The sequence below is a fragment of the Zonotrichia leucophrys genome, chromosome 24, assembly GCF_028769735.1.
Source record: "Zonotrichia leucophrys gambelii isolate GWCS_2022_RI chromosome 24, RI_Zleu_2.0, whole genome shotgun sequence".
In the NCBI taxonomy this organism is placed as follows: Eukaryota; Metazoa; Chordata; class Aves; order Passeriformes; family Passerellidae; genus Zonotrichia; species Zonotrichia leucophrys.
The window spans coordinates 5,923,936-5,943,443 of NC_088193.1; the positions used below are offsets into that span (position 1 = coordinate 5,923,936).

The 19,508-nt window shown below is 42.4% G+C and overlaps 1 protein-coding gene across 3 annotated transcripts in view; it reads right to left on the reverse strand.

Moving 5' to 3' along the window:
• The window catches only part of PKNOX2 (PBX/knotted 1 homeobox 2), a 110,801-nt gene that overhangs the window by 46,407 nt on the left and 44,886 nt on the right, over nucleotides 1-19,508 (reverse strand). Inside the window, exon 2 of one of the 3 annotated variants that reach the window (XM_064732119.1) lies at nucleotides 5,662-5,727. The exons of 1 other annotated variant lie outside the window; for it this stretch is intronic. The gene's annotated coding sequence lies outside the window, so the exon portion shown is untranslated. Of the gene's footprint in view, nucleotides 1-4,172; nucleotides 4,192-5,661; nucleotides 5,728-19,508 lie in introns of those variants that run through there. One more of the 3 variants, XM_064732120.1, reaches the window with a different exon arrangement.

Below are 19,508 nucleotides of genomic sequence, written 5' to 3' on the forward strand. Positions count from 1 at the left end.
TCCAATACCTTGCCAACACCTGCTGCCACCTGCCAGGAGGACTTTTGTGACAAAAACCTTTGGTGTGTTGGGCTTTTCCCCACACAGTGCAATTTCTCTCCAGCCTCTGGAAAAGGGCTGGGATAGGGTTTTGGGGATGCTGGGGCAAGGAAGAATAAAATATTTTCATTTCAGAAATTAAACTGGATGATGTACAAACCCCACCCTTTCTCAGAGAGAGTGAAAGATTTCAAACATGCCCACACACCCAAATATTTTTAAATATTTTCTGCAAAAGCAAAGCTGCTTTGAGGCAAAACACAGTTGGGAGAGACAGATCTGTTGGCAGAGCCCTGCTGTAGGGGGCTCACGTTTACCCAAATGGGGCATGCAGAGAAATATTGGACATCCCCACCCCAGACATGTGCATGTGCACACATCTGGATCCAGGGAACAAAAGCAGCCTCTCTCCACTGTGCTGATAAATAATGGAAAGGCAAAGTGCCCTGCAGAAGCAGCACCATACTGTTCAGCCTCGGGCCAGACGCAGGAAAATTCGGTGCCCATGAGGTCTGGAACAGTGGGATTAATAACACATCAATTTTAATGCAGGGTGGCTTGTGAGGATTTTTCCCTTTTTCCTTTTTTTTTTTTTTTTTCCCTGCTTCACAAACAGCAAAGTGAATGTTTGAGCATCTCAGTGGGGGGTTAATGAGGACTCTGATTAGTTATTCAGATTTGCCGATGCTGCCTGCATCCATCCTCGGATGGGGGAGTAGCAGGAAAGGGTTTGCAGGAAAAGCTCTTAAAGATGACCTGCTTGGCTTTCACAGCTCAGGGGCATGGAGGTTTTGGGGGGCTCATGCTACAGGGGTCCCCAACCCCAAAATCCTAATGCCAACTTTGAGATGGAAAAGTTAATTTTCTCATCGAAGCTGCTGCACCTTCAGCCATGCCAATTCCTGTAAAGTTTCTGAGGAAAACATTTGGATTTGTGTGATTTTTTTCACTTGTGAAATAAATTCATGGGTGCCCTAAATAAAATTTGTGTGCAGTGCTGGTCAGAAGTACAACACCAAAAATGATAGATGGAAAAATGCAAGGATGCATGGATTCATGGATGCAAGGCTGCAGAGATGCATGGATGAACACACATGGAGAAAAGACACATGGATACATGGAGGAAAGGATGGATCACCCCTTAAGCACCACTGGGCTGCAAAAATGCAACAACTGCTGCAGCATTTCCTTCAGCTTCCCATAAAAGTCTAACAGTGGTTTATGTCCTTGCAAAAAAGCAATGAGCTCACCTCCTGGCTCCTTGACCCACAGATATTTTAAGCAGGTTGAGCTCACATCAGTATTTTAAGCAGGTTGAACTCCTGTATTTTGGGGGTTTCTTTCCAGATTTAGGCTTTTGCTCTTCACCTGCATCAAAAATCAAAAGGGAACCTGAGAAAATGAATGGCAGGTTCCAAAATGATGCCACAAAAGGCTTGAAGGATGGAGCCAGGGAGGTGCTCCATGGCATTGCAAAGGGCCGATAAAAAAATCAGCCATTATTTTAGGAGTCACTCTAGGATTTGTTATTTCACTGTCTCAGGGATAAATTCATCCCAACAGTGAATGTCAACATTGGATTTCTTTTGGGTCTTGCTTTGAGCATCCCTCAACCTAGAATCCAATAGGGGTTCTGAGGGTCCAAATTCTGGTATTTGTGTCATTCCCCACAAAACCTGCCAGGATCTAGGGGAAAGCCAAACTGGAGTTATCCTGATTTCCCATTGAGGCACTCCATCCCAAAGAGGCTCTTTTCCCAAGGACTGCCTCCATATGCTTTGTCTGGGTTTTAAACGTGTGTTAATTGTTCTGAATTAACAGCTCCAGCTGGAGAAGCAAACAAGCAATTTGCAACTTCAGATAACACCCAACTTATCTCAAGTGATTTAAGTTGGGGTTTTTTTGTTGTTTTTTTTTGGGGAGGGGTTGGTGGTTTTGGGTTGGGGTTTTTTTGAGGGGATACAATGCTTTTCTGGTTGTGAATGCACTGCCCTGGCTGAAATCCCTTCGTGCACCCAGTCCATCAGGAGTGGCCATTGGCACACGGTCACAGGAGGAGGTGGGACAGTAGGACAGAGAGAAAAGATGAAAAATCTCTGCATTTCACTTTGCTTTAGAGACAGGAAAAATCTAATATATCCTCATCACTTCTGGGCAAACCACTGACTGCAGAAGAGTTAAGGATTATTTTCTCCCCAACACTTTTTATTTTCTATTACACAGAATCAGGGAATCCCAGAATAGTTTGGGTTGGAAGGGACCTTAAAACTCATCTTGTTCCAACTCCCTGCCACAGGTAGGGACACCTTCCACTATCCCAGGTTGGTCTAAATCCCCATCCAGCCTGGCCTTGGATATTTCCAGGGATGGGGAAACCTGTGCCAGGGCCTCACCACCATCACAGGGAAGAATTTCCATTTACAGCTTGTTTCAAAATATTCAAGCTCTCAAAAAACCCAACAGCAAACTCTTTCAAGCTTTATCCCTTTGCCCTCTTTCATCTTTTTCCCTTTTGTTTTTTTTTTTATTTCATTTGCTGCTGTATAGAGGAAGGGAGAAGGAAGGACCATGATGATTATTTGTTTACAAGACTGGATTTTCAATTCATTTTGTTAAAGTTGTCATTTCAGCAATTTAAATCCTTTCTAATCTCACTCAGGGTGTGGGAATCAAGGAGGAAAGCCCACCCCTCTCTCCCCATTTTTCCATGCCTGGTTTTAAGAGGAGCCAACAGCGCTGGCAGCAAAACAGACTCCACAAGGAAAGATTTCTATGATTATGACCAAGTGTCTGTTGCCAGATTGAGTGGAAACTCCTCTTGGTACCTGTCCTGGTTCCAGCCAGGAGAGGGTTAATTCCTGCAGCAGCTGGGAGGGGCATGGCCAGGACCTGGTTATTCTATAGCACTGCACATGGTTCTGGGGGGAAGGGCAGGAAAGGGACTCCCTTCCCAGCCGGAGCAGCTCTAGCTCAAGGTGAGCAGTTTGGATGTGAATCACTCTTTTTTTGGTATCCTTTTGTTATTAATATTGTTGCTGCTACTGTTTGTTTCCTCGTTCTGGTTTCCAGTAAATTGTTCTCATTTCAACCCATCTTTTTGATGATGATCTTTTCCTTTCATGCCTCTGATTCTCCAGAAGGGGAGGAGAAAGGGGATCCAGTGAGTGGCAGCGTGGTTTGCAAACTCTCAGGAGAAGCACTAAATTGGGGGGACCATTCCTAAACCAGGACTCTACCCCAGCCAAGAATGAGTTGGGAGTCAATGTCCATCAACCCCCAGAAGTTTTCCAAGATTGGGTCCTATCAATGATGACTGGGGTCATGGATGGTTCATGGCCCTCCAACACGGCCTTCTGCTAAAGCTGGGACAGTTTGTCTCCATTTTGTCTCCTTTTCCTAGAGGAAAAAATGTCTAACTGTGCCCTGAGGACATGAAGAAGGGACCAACACGGACTTCTGCTGAAGCTAGGACACTTTGTCTCCATTTTGTCTCCCTCTCCCAGAGGAAAAAGGTCTAACTGTTGAAGAAGGGACATTAAGATGCAGCGATGCATCCTTCTCCAACAACAGGAGGCACCTCCAAAACACAGGCCCAGCTCTGTGGGACTCAGGCAGCCTCGGGTGCCCAGATCCCCAGTGCCAAGCTGCGCTACCTGACGACCTCCTGGCACAAGGATAAAGTAACAGGAGAAGCGATAAATCACTTTGGCACCTTCCCTGGGCATGGCAGCCCTAGATAAAAACCCAAAACTCAGGGGAGGGAGTGTGACACCACACCATTCCCAGCGCAGATTAATCCTTCTTGATGGAGAATTACAATTAGGGCTTCGTCTTAAGGAGATATCAGCAATCAGATATCTTATCAAATGCCACCTCAATTATTCAAATAATCCCTGGCTCTTAGATTTGGGGGCTGTTTAGGGAAAGCAGTCCGATTAATGTGCTGACACTTCCCCATCACGTCCGACATCCTCAACTTCACGTCTGATTACGGAATTTGCATTCAATTTAATTTTTTCCATCTGGAGTAAATGAATAATCCGAGTACCTACCCCAGCCTTAATTACATTTGTTAAATTAAAAACCTGGGATGTGAGAAATTTAAATGCATGTAGCTCCATGGCCAGACAAACCTGCATGTTCAACCTGCCGCAGCCCTGCCAGCTCCTGCTCCAATTTCTCTTCCTTCCCCACAGCCAGGCATCAAGGAAATTACAACTAGAAAACAAAAATTCTTTCTAAACGATGAAACAATAGATGATCTTTTGACATTTCCAGCGCTGTTTGCAAGGGAATGAGATAAAATGTAATAAATTCATATACTTCTGTGTGTTTCTTGGCTCCAGCAGCTAAAATTTCCATCTCTTTATGCAGGAGTCCTGGGGAGCAGAAATCCTTGATAATGCCAAACAATTCGACACTTTATTTTCTCTTTACTCCACACCATGCAAAACACAGGCTTCAAGCTGCCAGCTGCTGGGAGTGAAACCAGATGCCACATCCCTTTTCCATATGGAAACAGAAATCTCCCCGTCTGGGGGGGCCGTGTGCTCCCCTCAGCCCCAGCCCTCCCTGACCCCAGGGCTGCTACTGGCACACAGCAAAGGCTCCCTCCAACAGCAAAAAAAAAATAGATTTCAATGGTGGAATTGTCATTTTCTACACTCAGCCTGGCTCAGGCTGGATTCTGGTACCATCAGACCCAGAGGATATCAAAAAAATATTCGCCCCAAGCTACCACCACATTTCCTAATTTTAAAATAAAGAAGTAAACAGAGAAGTGTAAAACTACACTGAAAAAAACTATTGAACTTGATGAATTTTTCAAAATAAACTTAGCGGAAGCTTGCTGAGTTTCCCTTCTTTTAGAGATGATGAAATTGAAAAGGATGGAATTAATAGGTGGACATGAAGTGGTGATAAGAAAAGTGTCCGAATAATTAAAGAATAATTAAACATTAAATGGAAGATAAAGCACTACCAGCTCAGACCATTTTAGGAGGAATATTTCACAGATTAACTGGAAATGGGAAATGTCAAATAAATAAATTTGGGTGTTGATCTAGATGTCAGCAGCAATGAAAACGTTGAGGAAAGCCTTTTCTCAACACTCACAAAGACTGAATTAAATAACTTACATGTGGGTGAGTGCAATGACAGCAATCCCCCACTTTGAGGTTTGTGAGACCAGTAATAAAATATGGTTAAAAATATTCAGGGAAAGCCACAAGCAGGGAAAGTGAGACAGGTGACAGCAGAACCAAAAACAGTTTTCCCTTTCCTCCCAGCATGTCTGCAGCTCAGACAACACTTGTGCACTCCCAGAAAGATGGATTTGACTCCCCAACCCAAAAAAAACCCTTCAGAGGGGTGAGACAGCGCATCCCCCCAGGCACAGTGGCCATCAGACCTGGCCATCAGGTCAGGCAACTCAGATGCAGACTAATGGACCTGTGGTTCCTCATCCTTCCTGACTTTCTCCTGCTCGGTTTGGAGTTAACAGTTATGGTTCCGGAGAAGAAAACATCATGTTTTAGCAATGAGGTCCCCAGCGAGGCTGTTTAAAAATTAATTAGTGCCATGCAAAGTATTAGCCACGAACAGTAATTTTAGCTTTTGTACCTTTTTCATTGCCTTCTACACGGTTGTTACTCCAGCTTTTCCATGGTCCTCCCAGCCAACCAGGACCTGCACAGAGCACACCAAGGAAATTATTGGCTGTGTCTCCTGGAAATACCCAGTTCAACAGCAAACACACACCCCAACGTGATCCCTCTGAAGCTTTTAAATAAATTAGGGTCATCTTTGCTGAGTGGCTGGAAGGTTGGGAGCCTGCTCTGCTCACAGAGGTGCCCATCATCCCAAACCAGCAGCTGTTCAAGGATAGTCCCTGAGCAAACTGGGTGTCGTGGTGTGGAGGAGGTTGTGGAGGTTGTGGATCTCCATGGGTGGAGATCACCCAGACCTGGAGATGGAGAACCTTCCAGGATGGAGGTCTGCCAACCCCAGATGTATCCACCAGCCCCAAAGTTGAAGATTTTCCTCCAAACACAAGGAAGGAGATCCTCATATCCCATAAATGGAGATATGCTCCCAACTCTGAAGGTGAAGATGCTCAGGGATGGAGCTCCACAAAACACGAGGAAGAACCCACCTAACCCCAAGGCTGGGAATTCTCCCAACCCTGCAGATGGAGATCTCCAAAACCCAAGGACAGAGACCCACAAACTTCAAGGATGGAGCTCCTAACCCTGAGTATGGGGATCCACCAACCGTGACAATGCAGAGCCTCAGAACCCAAGGACCCTCAAAACCCTGAGGACAGAGATCCTGCAGACCCCAAGGATGGGGATCCCCCACCCAAAAATGGAGAGAGAAATCCCCTCCAGGACAAAGACCCCCAAACCTGAGGATGCAAACCCCATCTCCCCCAATCCCATGGAGGGCAATCACCCCCTGGGACATCAGTGGCTGAAATCTTCACCCCACACTGCACAGAGCACAACCTGGGGTGCAAACCCCATTTCTCACAATTCCATGGAAGGCAATCACTCCCCGAGACATCAGTGGCTGAAATCTTCATCCCACACTGCACGGAGCAAACCTAAGGATGCAAACCTAAGGATGCAAACCCCATTTCTCCCAATCCCATGGAGGGCAATCACCCCCTGAGACATCAGCGGCTGAAATCTTCACCCTACACTGCACGGAGCACAACCTGGGGTGCAAACCCCATTTCCCAGAGTCCCATGGAAGGCAATCACTCCCCGAGACACCAGTGGCTGAAATCTTCACCCCAACCTGCACGGAGCAAACCTAAGGATGCAAACCCCATCTCCCGCAATCCCATGGAAAGCAATCACCCCCTGGGACATCAGTGGCTGAAATCTTCACCCCACACTGCACAGAGCAGAACCTGGGGTGCAAACCTAAGGATGCAAACCCCATTTCCCCCAATCCCACTGAGGGCAATCACCCCCTGGGACATCAGTGGCTGAAATCTTCACCCCACACTGCACAGAGCACAACCTGGGGTGCAAACCCCATTTCCCACAATCCCATGGAGGGCAATCACCCCCTTGGACATGAGTGGCTGAAATCTTCACCCCACACTGCACGGAGCACAACCTGGGGTCACCACCCTGGTCTGGTAATGGCCACCCCACAAAGAGCACCCCCAAATGAGCCCTCACTGTGCTCCTTTGGCAGTGAGAGGCAGCAGGGACCAAGGAACCTCGCTGTGTGCACTGCCTTCAGGTGGATTGCGGAGCTGAGGGGAAATTCGCTGGGACATCTGGAATATATTCATTTTATGGCATGTTTCATATCACAGACAGGTACTTTGAAGCAGTTAAGTAGTAGCAGGGCAGCACGTCCCCATGGGTGGGCTGTGGTTTGTGCTTTCAGCCCGAGCTGCACCAGCATGACAAAGGGGCTGGGGAGACAGAGCTGACGTTTTCCAAACACAGCTCTGTGCCTCTGGGGGCAAATCCAGCAAGAAATTAAAACCCAAAAGGCCAAAAGAAAAAAAAAAAGAATAAAAAGAATAAAAAAAAAGGAAAACAACCCCCACTTCTAAGTGATGTTGATCCCCACATCAGGCTATTAACAGGCCCATCACAAATTGTAAATGACTCAGATAAATTAAATGGCTTAGCAACTGTGAGGAAAGGCCCTTCTGAAGATTCATTTGTTTTGCGGAAAAGAAATTATTGGGGAATTTTAAATCTTTTCCAGCAGCTTGACACAGGCACCCTGTCAAGCCCACATATTGCTGCTCATGCAGCCCTGGGAGCCAGTCAGCTCTGAAAGAAGTGAGAGAATCAGAGAATCCCAGAATGGTTTGGGCTGGAAGGGATCTTAAAGATTCTTCCAATTCCCTGTGATTGGCAAAGACACCTTCCACCATCCCAGGGTGCTCCAGGCCCTGTCCAGCCTGGCCTGGGACACTGCCAGGGATGGGGCAGCCACAGCTGCTCTGTGCCAGGGTCTCACACCCTCACACAATTTCTTTCTGATATCTAAACCTCCCTTCTGTCAGTTCAGGGCCACTGAAGTGCTCTGTGAGCCTCCAAGCAGGGGGATACAGGAATGGTCCTGCTGGAGAGCACTAACAAGGCTGCACCTCCTCTTAGAGAAACTATTCAAAGCCTTGGCCAATGAGGTCTGAAAATGGGATGATTTGACCCAAAACATCTCCATGCAGAGGGAAAGCTGGCAACTGAGCTGCAAGTTAAAAAGAAATGGGGGACAGTGACACGGGGCTGCAACCCTGAGTGCAGGGAGGTGCAGCGATGCCAAAACCTGCAGTGATCCCGCAGGCCCAGCGAGCTGCAGTGATTCACCCCCCAAAGCAGGGAGCCACTGCTTTCCTCCCGTGCTAATTCATGAAACTCATGCATTAAACCTACCTGACTTCAGAGGCAAAGCCCAACTCCCCATTCACAGCCCTTTTAGCTCATGCAAAATTCAGGGGTTGTTCACCTTCAGACGCTATTTCGCCAGCAGCAGCAACTCAAAACCCCTTTTAGTGGAAGTTCAGAGGTATAAAAGATGCAAAACACCCCTAAATTATTCACATGGTGTTTCAATCAAAGCCACACTATGGGGTAAAGGAAGGATCTGGTGACCCTGGGGATGGCTCCCCATCTCTGTCTGGATGGGAAAACCCTTCTTGTATTTATGGGGGAGAAGACAATAAAATAAAAGGGTTTTCTGTGTCCAGAAAGGGCTGGAGAGTGAGGAATGCAAGGAGCATCCATTTTTCAGGTGCATCCAACCAGAGAATCCTGGCTGCAGTTGCCCTTTGGCAACACTGAAGCTTTTCCAAACTTTTATAGCACCAGAGGAATAAAATTCAAGTGGGACATGGGAAGAGAAATTGCAAACCAAGAAATCCAGCAAGAAAGGACAGAAACAACTGAAAAAAAAAAATAAAAATTCAAAAATTATTATTTTGTATTTCAAATGCAGGAGGTTTTCAGAAAAGGAAAAGCCTTGGAAGATACTTTTTCTTCCATTTTTTCCTCCCTGTTTTGCTTCTTTCTCTTTCATTGAACATCCAGGTGCTTCTGAGTCAGGATTTCCATTTCCAAAATTTTTGGATTTTTCTTGGGGCAAAACCCCAACAGCCCAATACAAAAAAAACCAATCCCAATCCCAAAAGTAGGACACAGAGCCCTGCTCAATCCAGCCTCAGCTTGAGGCTCACTAATTACCCAGTAATAGTATTTATATGCTGCCGGCACACTCGGAAATGCAGCTCCTAATAACCGAGGTCGGCATCAATATTAATGTCCTGCCTTGACTCTCCATACTCAGGGACCAGCAAGAGACAAAAAAACCATCACAGCAAAGTGAAAAGAGGAGCAGAAAATGAATTTTAGAAGTATTTTTCTCTGTTCGGGCAGGAAAGAAGTGCTTGAGATTAAACAAGGGGAGCAGCAATAAGAGCAAATGTAAGTTCCCGTCTCTGAGGCAGAAATCTTCCAGCAGTGCAAAATTTTTCACCATCCAAACTTTGAATTTCCCCACAGGTAGGAACAGGCCAGAAAAACCCTTCTCTTCCTGTATGGGAATACATTTCTAAAACTCAGGGGCTTCCCCTGACCAGAGTTTCTCTAAGACATTCAGATTCAAATATTCACCCGTGCAAAATTCAGTCCTCTTTTGGCTGTTCATTCAAAACCCCAGGCTTTGGGTTGGCTCAGTAGAAACAACCTCCTGAGAATCTCCTCTTTCCCAGGGATAGTTTGGGAGCATATCCCCCCAGATCCAATATTCTATTGCATGCAAATGCACACAGAATATTTGCAGAAATTTGGCTACTCAGGGCACAGTGTGGGTTGCACGCGTGTCCCAGCACTACTCCATAATTCGATTAAAAACCGTCTTTTCTTAATAATTTCTACGCAGAGCCACTTGTCACACCAGGAGCATTAAGGCAGAGTTTAAATGGAGTTAATAAAGTATTAATGGCCTGCAGTAAGGCTGTGATGGATTTGAGCTGCACGAGATCAGCACCCCTCGGTACAAGTTCTCACTGCCAATGTCCGTGCTCGGAGCACAGCGAAAAAATCAAAGGTGTTCCATGAAAAATGCAGTTCCAGGAAATCAGACATTTCTCTTTCCATTTCTCCAACTCCATTCCCTTTCCATTTCTCCGTTTTTCATGGAGAGATGCATGTTTGGGGGAATTTTTCCCATCAAAATGAAAGAGCAAGCATGGATTTAGCATTTACTCTGTGGAGCGTCAGGTGTGGTATCAACCCACAATACTGACACATTAATTCATGTTAATTAATACTGCAAGAAAACAAATGGAAGCCATAATGTTCATGCCCAAGAACTCAACATTAAGACATTCCTGGACCATAATTTTGCAATACTTTCTTTGAAGAAAGTATCGCAATTGCATTGAAAGTATTGAAATTGCATTTCTTCCCAACGCAGTTTGAGAATTTCCTTATTTTTAGTCAACTTCCCAGCAAGAAAAGGGCAAATTGTGGAAAAAAAAATTGAAAAGAGATGCTCTACTTCCCCCAGAAACTGTGGCTATATGAAGAAGCCCTTAGTGACACATTTTGATTAAACAACATCAACAGCAATGCTGACCCTTCAGAGAAGACCCAGCTCTGTATTGATGAGGACAACAGCAGCAGGTAACACATCAATTAACCCTTCAGAGACCAGCTCTGAGTTAATGACTGCAAAGCAATGAGTAAATTGTTGATCCTACAGAGAACACCCAGCCCTGCATTGATGACTACACTGTGCAGAAGCAGGACTCAAGCCAACTGCCTAAAGGCTGCCATAAAAATCAAATGCTACTATTAAGTGATTTCAGATATTGAAAGAAATCTCCAGGGACTAATTATAACCTCGTTTGGCAATTTGGGTGGAAAGCACACTCTGCAGTTGAAGCCTTGGCCATCAATTCTGGTCAAACTTGAGATCTTTCTAAAGAGCCATTGTGTGACCCAGTGGAAATGGCAATTTTTCATATGGAATTTTTCCCAAAGCTTAAATCGCCTCTTTATTCAACATTTCTTAGTTCTAACTCGTGGAAAGAGGCTGCGAGGTCTATTCCAGGAGGAGCAGTCTGTGAGGAAATGTCAGAGGGTAAAAACAACTCAGGGAAGAAAAGTGAGGGTTTCCACTGAAAAGGCACCACCAGAGGACCCAGACCTGTGAGATCTCAGGATCTGAGTCCTGAGGTGCCGAGCCACCGAGACCACCCTTGGGGGGCTCGGGAGTCCTGGAATGTTCCAGAAGTGTCTGGTGGCTGGACTTTGATCCTACACAGGAGACGACACCTGTATGAGGACAGGAGGGTTTCACCGGGGTGAATGGTGAAGGGATTAGTTAATTAGACAGTGAGACACAGAGTTTAAGATTTATGTACAGAGAGGTTTAGAGAAGTAAGATAGAAGAATTGGGGTGTGTCCTGTCCTTCTTCTTCTTCTTCTTCTCCTCCATCTTCTGTAGTGATGGTGGCACTTTTGGATTAGCCATTACTAAAAGTGCACCCAGCAATAAGAATAAATGGTATTGGGGAAAAATGATAAATATTGTACACGTAACTTTGGGTATAAAGATAAGTGTCTGTACAGAGGGCGGCACAGTGTGCTCATGGCTGGCTGCTGAGCAGAGCTCTGTCAGGCTGAAAGAACATCTTTTAGATAAACAATTAATAAACATAAAAACCGAAAGAAGAACTGAAGCCTCTTCTCGTCCTTTGATACGCGGGCTGCCCCAAGGCCACCCCGGGCCTTTCCAGGCCCTTCAAACAGCCGAAAACCCGACACAGACCCAAAACCAGGAGGGGTTTGTTTGGTTTGGTTTTTCTTTGTTGGGGCGATGGAAGAAGAACCATGAGGAGTAACACCTTCTTCCACCTTCTTCCTTTGGGCATTCAGAAATGCTGCTTCTCCAGCCAAAACCCTCACTGGATCCTCCCCACCACCTCCAAGGCAGAGGAGTGAAAGGAGAGCCCCTTCCTCCAACCCTTCCATCAGCACCACAGGAAACACCAAATTCACCACACCTCACAAATCCCTCCCTGCCTTCCCTGAGGATCCTCCAAAATATCCAAAACCTTCTCAAAATCATGACCTGCCAAACAAATAACTGAAATCAAACAAAAAATGAGTGAATTAATAAATTTGGAGCTGCACAATCCACTCGCCATACCAGCTCCAAGTCTGCCCCCGTTGCTCTCCCATGGAATGGGAGCTGCAAGGACTGAGAGAAATAAAAGTGATTTTGAGCCTTGCTGCAGCTTTTCAGCTCTCTCTGAGATATTACTGGCTGATCTCCTACACAGCTGCTCCCTGCTGAATAGGAAAATCCCACCTCCAATGCCATTGGCCATCGACCAATGTGGGAATAAATGCAAGTTTTGGGGTTTTTCTTTCAGTTGATGTGAATTATTTGGGATTTTTTTTTTTTTTTTGGCTAAGAAATATGTGGTGATTTATCGAAAACTGCATTTAGATGGAAAAATCCCCTCTTTGCTGTCTCATCCCTGAGTGGGCAGCTGAGGGTGGCCCAGTGCAGTGACCAAGTGGGTCAGGACTATTTAACACCAAAAACTGGGGAGAAATATTTTATTTCTTCAGCAATAAATGCTCCTTTTCCCAAAGTGCTAGTTCAGAATGGAGAAAAACATTCAGTTTTGAAATGCCTCAATGAAATTTAATTTTTGGTTTGAATCAACAGCTTCACTCGGTGCCATTTTAATGCTATTTTATGCTGAAATGTCAATTGGAAACTAACATTTTAAAATGTCAAAACATTTCACGTCTGCAGACGGTGCCGATAGTTTTTTGCTTCCATGTGTCCAAACAGAAAATGCTTTTGGAATTTTACCATGGAAAGGGAAAAAAAATTAAAATAAAAAAATATATACATATATATAAATCAATATTTTGACTTCCTGGAATGAAAACAAAGTTAAAATACAATATTTCCTCTAGGATGCAAACAATATTTTCTGACAAGCTGTAATCACCAAAAAGCAATCTGAGCCAAATATTTGCTACCACAGTCTGCTCTAGCTTGATGGCAAGAGAAGAAAAAGCGATTTTTGATATTGAAGCTTCTCTGAACCCTTTTTTGCCAATTATTTCCAGCAAAGCTCCTTCCACCACACAGAACCATTTCCAGTGCACTGATTTTCCTTAATAGTGGGGAAAAAAGCCTCAAAAAATGATGGTTTTTCTTCTCTAAAAAAGGAGAAATTGTGGAGTTTATAATTTTGGGGGGGATTTGAATTTTGGGAGGATTTTCCCTGTATTTTGCACTGATGACAGCAGTTTGGGGGAACTGGGGATGAAATGGAACTGGGAGGTTTTTACCACAGGGCAGAGAACACGTGCACAGGGTGTGGGGGTTTTATCCAATGTAAATGCAATTATCCAGTGATCTAACCTTTTAAATTCCTGCCTTGCCCATGCGTTACCAAAAAAACAAATGGAATAGAAATAGGAAAAGAAAGCAAATAGAAGACAAGCAGTACAGGGCAGTCACAGTAAAAAAAAAAAATAGAATTTTGCTTATTTTTCTGGTTCCAGGGGCAGGGTGCAGACACACAGAGTTGGAAAATGGGATGAAAATTGGTAGTTTTGGGAGTTTTAATCGGCCAAGTTTCTCATTCCAAACCTCACAGCTCCATCATCCTTGAGGGTGCAGCTCAGCCACCCTCCATCACCTTTACATCTCCTCCAAATTTCTGTTTTTCTCCTTTTTTTTCCCAGCCCAGGCTCCAGCCCCGCGCGGGGAATAAGCGCAATTATCTCGTCTCGCCACATTTTTCCAGCTCTGCCTGAGGTTTAATTAAAGCCAAGAGAAAAACACAGAGGAGCAGCACCGGGTTCTGATATCGCCCCACCACATGTGGCAGGGAGAGGGGGGAAAAATGGGGGGGAAAAAAAACACATAGAGAAAAAAAAAAAATAGGAAAAAAAACCCCCATCCCCTTCATCATCGACTTTTTAATTTAGCAAAGCTTCCTGGATATTGCTCCCTTATCACATTTCCTTTAAAAAATTATATATATATATAAATGTAGCTATGCAGGTGTCCATGAATATATGACAGTAGGATATGCACACACCCTATCTCTATAAAAAATATATAAATATAAGTGCAGCCTAATCCCCTGTAATCTCCTTGAATTACACCTCAACCGCCCTCCTCACAGGTGACCTTTCCACAAAAGGCTGTTTCTATGCCAACAGCATTGTTTGAGGCAGGCAAGAGAAAAAATACAGCACAATAATCTGTAATTTTTCCTTAATTCAGTGTTTTCACCCACGGTTAGCAGCCAGTTGATGCTAGGAACATCCTGGTCACAGCAAAAAAAAATTGTATTAAAAAAAAATTAATACCTAGGATTTGAATATGAAGGGGAAAAGGGAGTAACCTTGGCCTAATCTAGATTTTGACTAAATTTCTGGAATTGTTTTTTCAGTGTAATTCCCCTCATTTGGGGCTTTAGGAGCAAAATCCTGCAGTTTTAAGCTCCTTTCCATCTTGAAATCTGCATTTCTCTCTCCTGCTCCATCTCATCTTGCCAACACAATCCACAGGTATCAGTTCCTACCAACAAGTCCATTTATGGAAAAGTCACAAAATCTCTTTTTTTTCCCCATTTTTACTGTTTTTTGAGGAATTCCACCAAGTAGTTCATCTCCAGTGGGGGGAAAAAAATAAAATTACCATGCATAACAGATCTGAAAAGCTTGAGAAATTGTTACAACAAGAAGCAAGCCAGCAAACAATGTCAGGTAATAAGTGCTTATGAGATTTGACTGAGCAAAAGCAGCTCAATATAAATAATTTCCAAGAGAAAAAGACTCTTTTGGGTCTGGATAATGTTAACTGCATTTTAAATTTGGGATATTTTCCCTCACTTTTTTCAATTCCTGGAGTTCCAACTCAGCCCATAAACTCATCCCAAAGCAGAGAATCTAACAACGATACAGAGAAAGAAAAATGAGATTTTTCCAGCACAAGTTTTGGTGGATTTTGGAGTGTGGCACAAAGACCCATTGACTGTTGGCTTGAAGCATCCCCAAAATTTGTATTTTTCTGGTTTGTTGAGAAAGGGACAACCTCCAGAATCCTGCATATTCTTCTTATTGGCTGGCGGGGATTTATTTCTGTGTTTCTTCTGACCCAACCCCAACATCTTCATGGGTCCCAGAGGGAAAACATTTCCCAACAGATCCATCTCACAGGCGCTGAACCAGGAGGATAAAAATACCGGTTGCCATGGGAACATAAACTCTGGAGTTTGAAAATACCAGAATTAAACCTTACACTAATTTCAATCCTTAAATCCCTGGTTTCGCATCTGTGTTTTGGTGGGTTTGAGGGGTTTGGAGCAAAAAAATCTAAATTTCAAACCTCTGCCAGGGTTTAACATCCTTACAGATATTTCCCCACAGCTGGATGCATTCTCAAGCCAGGAATACATTTATAAATTTTAAAATTTAAATGCAGAGTTAATTTTAAGACAGAAATTATTTTCTAATTTAATAACAATTTTGTAATTTAATAAGGTACATTATTCTCTAATTCAATAATCTAAGTGACTTTTAAATTATAAACAAGGATTAGTCCTGGCTTGTGGAATCACCTCGCACCACCCAGCCTTGGAATCTGCCCCGTGGATAATTCCTGCAATCAGGGCAAGGAGTTGATCACCCAGGGCCAATTGATACAAAATTAATTTCTGCATCCTTCTTTTTTTTAAAAAAAAAGCTTCTGAGATTAATTTTGCTTGCTCAAAATACACTGCAATCCATTAATAATAATAATAATAATAATAATAGTAGTAAAGGCCCAGAGCTAATGATGCTCAGGCAGAGAATCCCCAGTTCAGTGGCAGCAAAAGCTTCAAAAAGGTTTAATGCAACTTTTGGAGTTGGTGTTGAGTGAAATTGCTCAGCCCAAACAGGGAAAAGCCACACTCAAAGGAAAATAAATAATGTTTTACTCATTAATAAGGAGTAAATTTGGGATCAGCAGCACAGGGAATGTTCAGCTAGGCAAAGCTGAGTGATAATAAAAGAATCGTGAGCGAGGAGGGGACATCAATATTCCTCATCACAAAGGAAGATTCCAATCATTACACTTGAGTTTCCAAAGGAAAAATGGAAGAGGGAATCCCCTCCCAATATCAGAAAAACAGAATTTTTCTGCAACTAATCAGAGTTAACTATCAGAGTTACTGCACCTAATTAGTTGGCAACAACAATAAAATTACTTTTTGCCAGCATCAGCTGAGGGCTGGCAGGGTTTCCATGGGGGGCTGTGGCTTTGTTGGATGTTTTTCCAACACTGTCCCAAGTGTTTGGAGCTTTCAAAGAGCTGAATCAATTCAACCTCAACCAGTTTAACAAGGGTTAAATTTCCTTAAAACACATTTCAGGCTGATGCTTTGGACTCGCCCCAGTCCCAGCTGCAAAACTTCAGGTGACAGAGACAACGTGGCACCCTGGGGCTGCCACAAATAACAATTTCCACTGTCTTTTCTCCCAAAACAGCGGGGATGCTGCATAATTTCATTCCTCCAGAGGACCCAGCCACAATCCTGCTGCATTTTGAGGAAAATCTGAGTTTTGGGGCGTTGTGGATGTCAGTGGGACCCTCTGTGGGGTGGAGAAGGAACCGCGGGGATTTACTTACCCAGGTGACGCTTTCCTGTGGCAGCAATATCCCCCCAAAACCCCAAAAACTGGGGGAAAAACAAGCCTGTGGGCCCAAAAAGGGAGTTTTTCACCTCGAATTCCTAGCTGGGAGTGGAGGCCTGGCTGCTTGCATGCCTCCACATTAAAAAAAAAAAAAAAAGCTAAAAAAGCATGAAAAAGCAAAAAGAAAAGCAAGAAAAAGCAGAGGAAAAGCAAAACAAAAAAGCGAGGGAAAGGTGTGGGGGCAGAGCAAGGAAAAGCAAGGAAGGGTGAAAAAAAAGCAAGCAAAAGGCAAGCTGGTTGGTGCAGTTTGGGAAAAAGAGCAGCTTTCCCATCGCCCCACAATCCCTCGCTGGCCCCCAGTGGGCTTGAGCAAACACCACCGGAGCGGCCGCGCTGGCCACGCTCCTGGGGCCGGGATTTTAAATAAATACAAGAAGCAGCAGCAGCCAGGGCAGGGGGAGAGGCCGGACCCCGGCCCAGCAGGGAATCGGCCCTTGGAGGATGCTCAGAGCTGGATTTGGGGGAATCTGTTTCCCCCACATGTGGGAAAATGTGATTTTCCAGGTAGCGCTGGAAGGGTAAACTTGATTTTCAAAGGCAAAGGGAGTGAATGGATTGCGTAGGGTATATATGTGTACATTCAGAATTAATTTGGGGGGTTTTATCCCAAAATAGGCAGAAATTCAAGGTATGATTATGGCAGAGGGAGAGCAGGGAGGCCACCACATCACCTAATGCCACTGTGTATCTTATATGTTTTATATCACATTATATATGTTTTATGTTATAAATTACATTTACAGAAGTTTAAATGTTCTCTAGCATTACATATTATGTTATATAAAATATACATATTTGTTCCATATGTGTTGTGTTATATGTTATATATATTACATCATATATTAGAGTCATGTATTACTTATATTCCAATAATAGATTACCCATTAATCTATTTCATATCATATGATACTTAATGTTATATATAAATTATATATAATAAACATGGATTATATATATGTTATAATGTTATATGTTATATATATTACACCATATATTGGAATAGTATGTATTACTTATATTCCAATAATAGATTACCCATTAATCTATTTTATATCATACCCTACTTAATGTTATATATATGTTATATATAACATACACATTATATTTTTAATATATATTATAAATGTTTTGTGTTATATATATTACATAATATATTGGAGTAATATGTATTAGTCATATCCCAATAATAGATTATGCATTAATCTATTTTATATAATATGATACTTAATGTTATATACATGTTATATATAATATACATATTATATGTGTTATACATGTTATAAATATTATTTGTTATATATATTACATAACATATTGGAATAATATGCATTAGTTATATTCCAATTATAGATTCTACATTAATCTATTTTATATCATATGATACTTAATGTTATATATATGTTATATATATGTTATAAGTGTCATATATTATATATATTACATAATATATTGGAATAGTATGTATTAGTTATATTCCAATAATAGATTATACATTAATCTATTTTATATCATACAATACTTAATATTGTATATAACATGTATGTTATATGTGTTATATATACGTTATAAATATTATATGTATTACATATTATATTGGAGTAATACGTATTACTTATATCCAAACAATAGATTGTACATTAATCTATTTTATATCATACAATACTTAATATTGTATATAACGTGTATGTTATATGTGGTATATATATGTTAAAATATTATATATATTACATATTATATTGGAGTAATATAACTTATTACTTATATTATTATATTATAGTATTACTTATATTCCAATAATAGATTATACATTAATCTATTTTATATCATACAGTACTTATTATTGTATATAACATGTATGTTATATGTGTTATATATACGTTATAAATATTATATGTATTACATATTATATTGGAGTAATACGTATTACTTATATTCCAATAATAGATTATACATTAATCTATTTTATATCATACAATACTTATTATAAAATATGGGAACAATAAGTTATTTAGTCTCTATTATTTCCTTACACAGTTACATCTCTATGATATATAGGCATCCTTTCCTTATGGTTATATATCTATGATGTGATGGGAATAACATATATTATGTATTATTCTAATGTCTATTATCTATCATTGCCATATTTTATTTGTCTGATGTGAGATGTATCAAACAGATGGATTTATCTACGTGTGAGCTTCAGGATTTTCTTGGGTATTTCGTGGGGGAAATGTCTTTTCCCAGAGGTACCTGCTGGGCCTGGGGCCACTGGAGCATCACTGCAGAGCACAGATGTGGGGGATGTGGCCCCTGCACAGCTGGCAAGGGAAGATGCTGACAGCTCTTTGCAACCCCTGGCACTGAACCCACCTCCTGCAAAACTCCATTGCATCATTTCAGGGATGCTTTCAGTCCCCCCAAAAAAAGAAAACAAAATCCCCTTATTGAGCATCAACCTGCAAAAAGGAGCTGAAATTTGGTGCCTTTCCCCATCCCAAATTCTTACCTGGACCTGGTTTTCAGCCCATCCCAGCTAAAAAAGAAGTCAATAAAGGGAAGATGAAATGCTATTTATTAGGATTGATAACAATCATTAAAACTGGCTGGGTAGGAAAGCACGATCCTGCTCCAGAGAAGGAAGAGGAGAAAATGCAAATTCTGCATGAAAAGAAGATATTTCCCTAATCGCCCCAATCAAACGCTGGT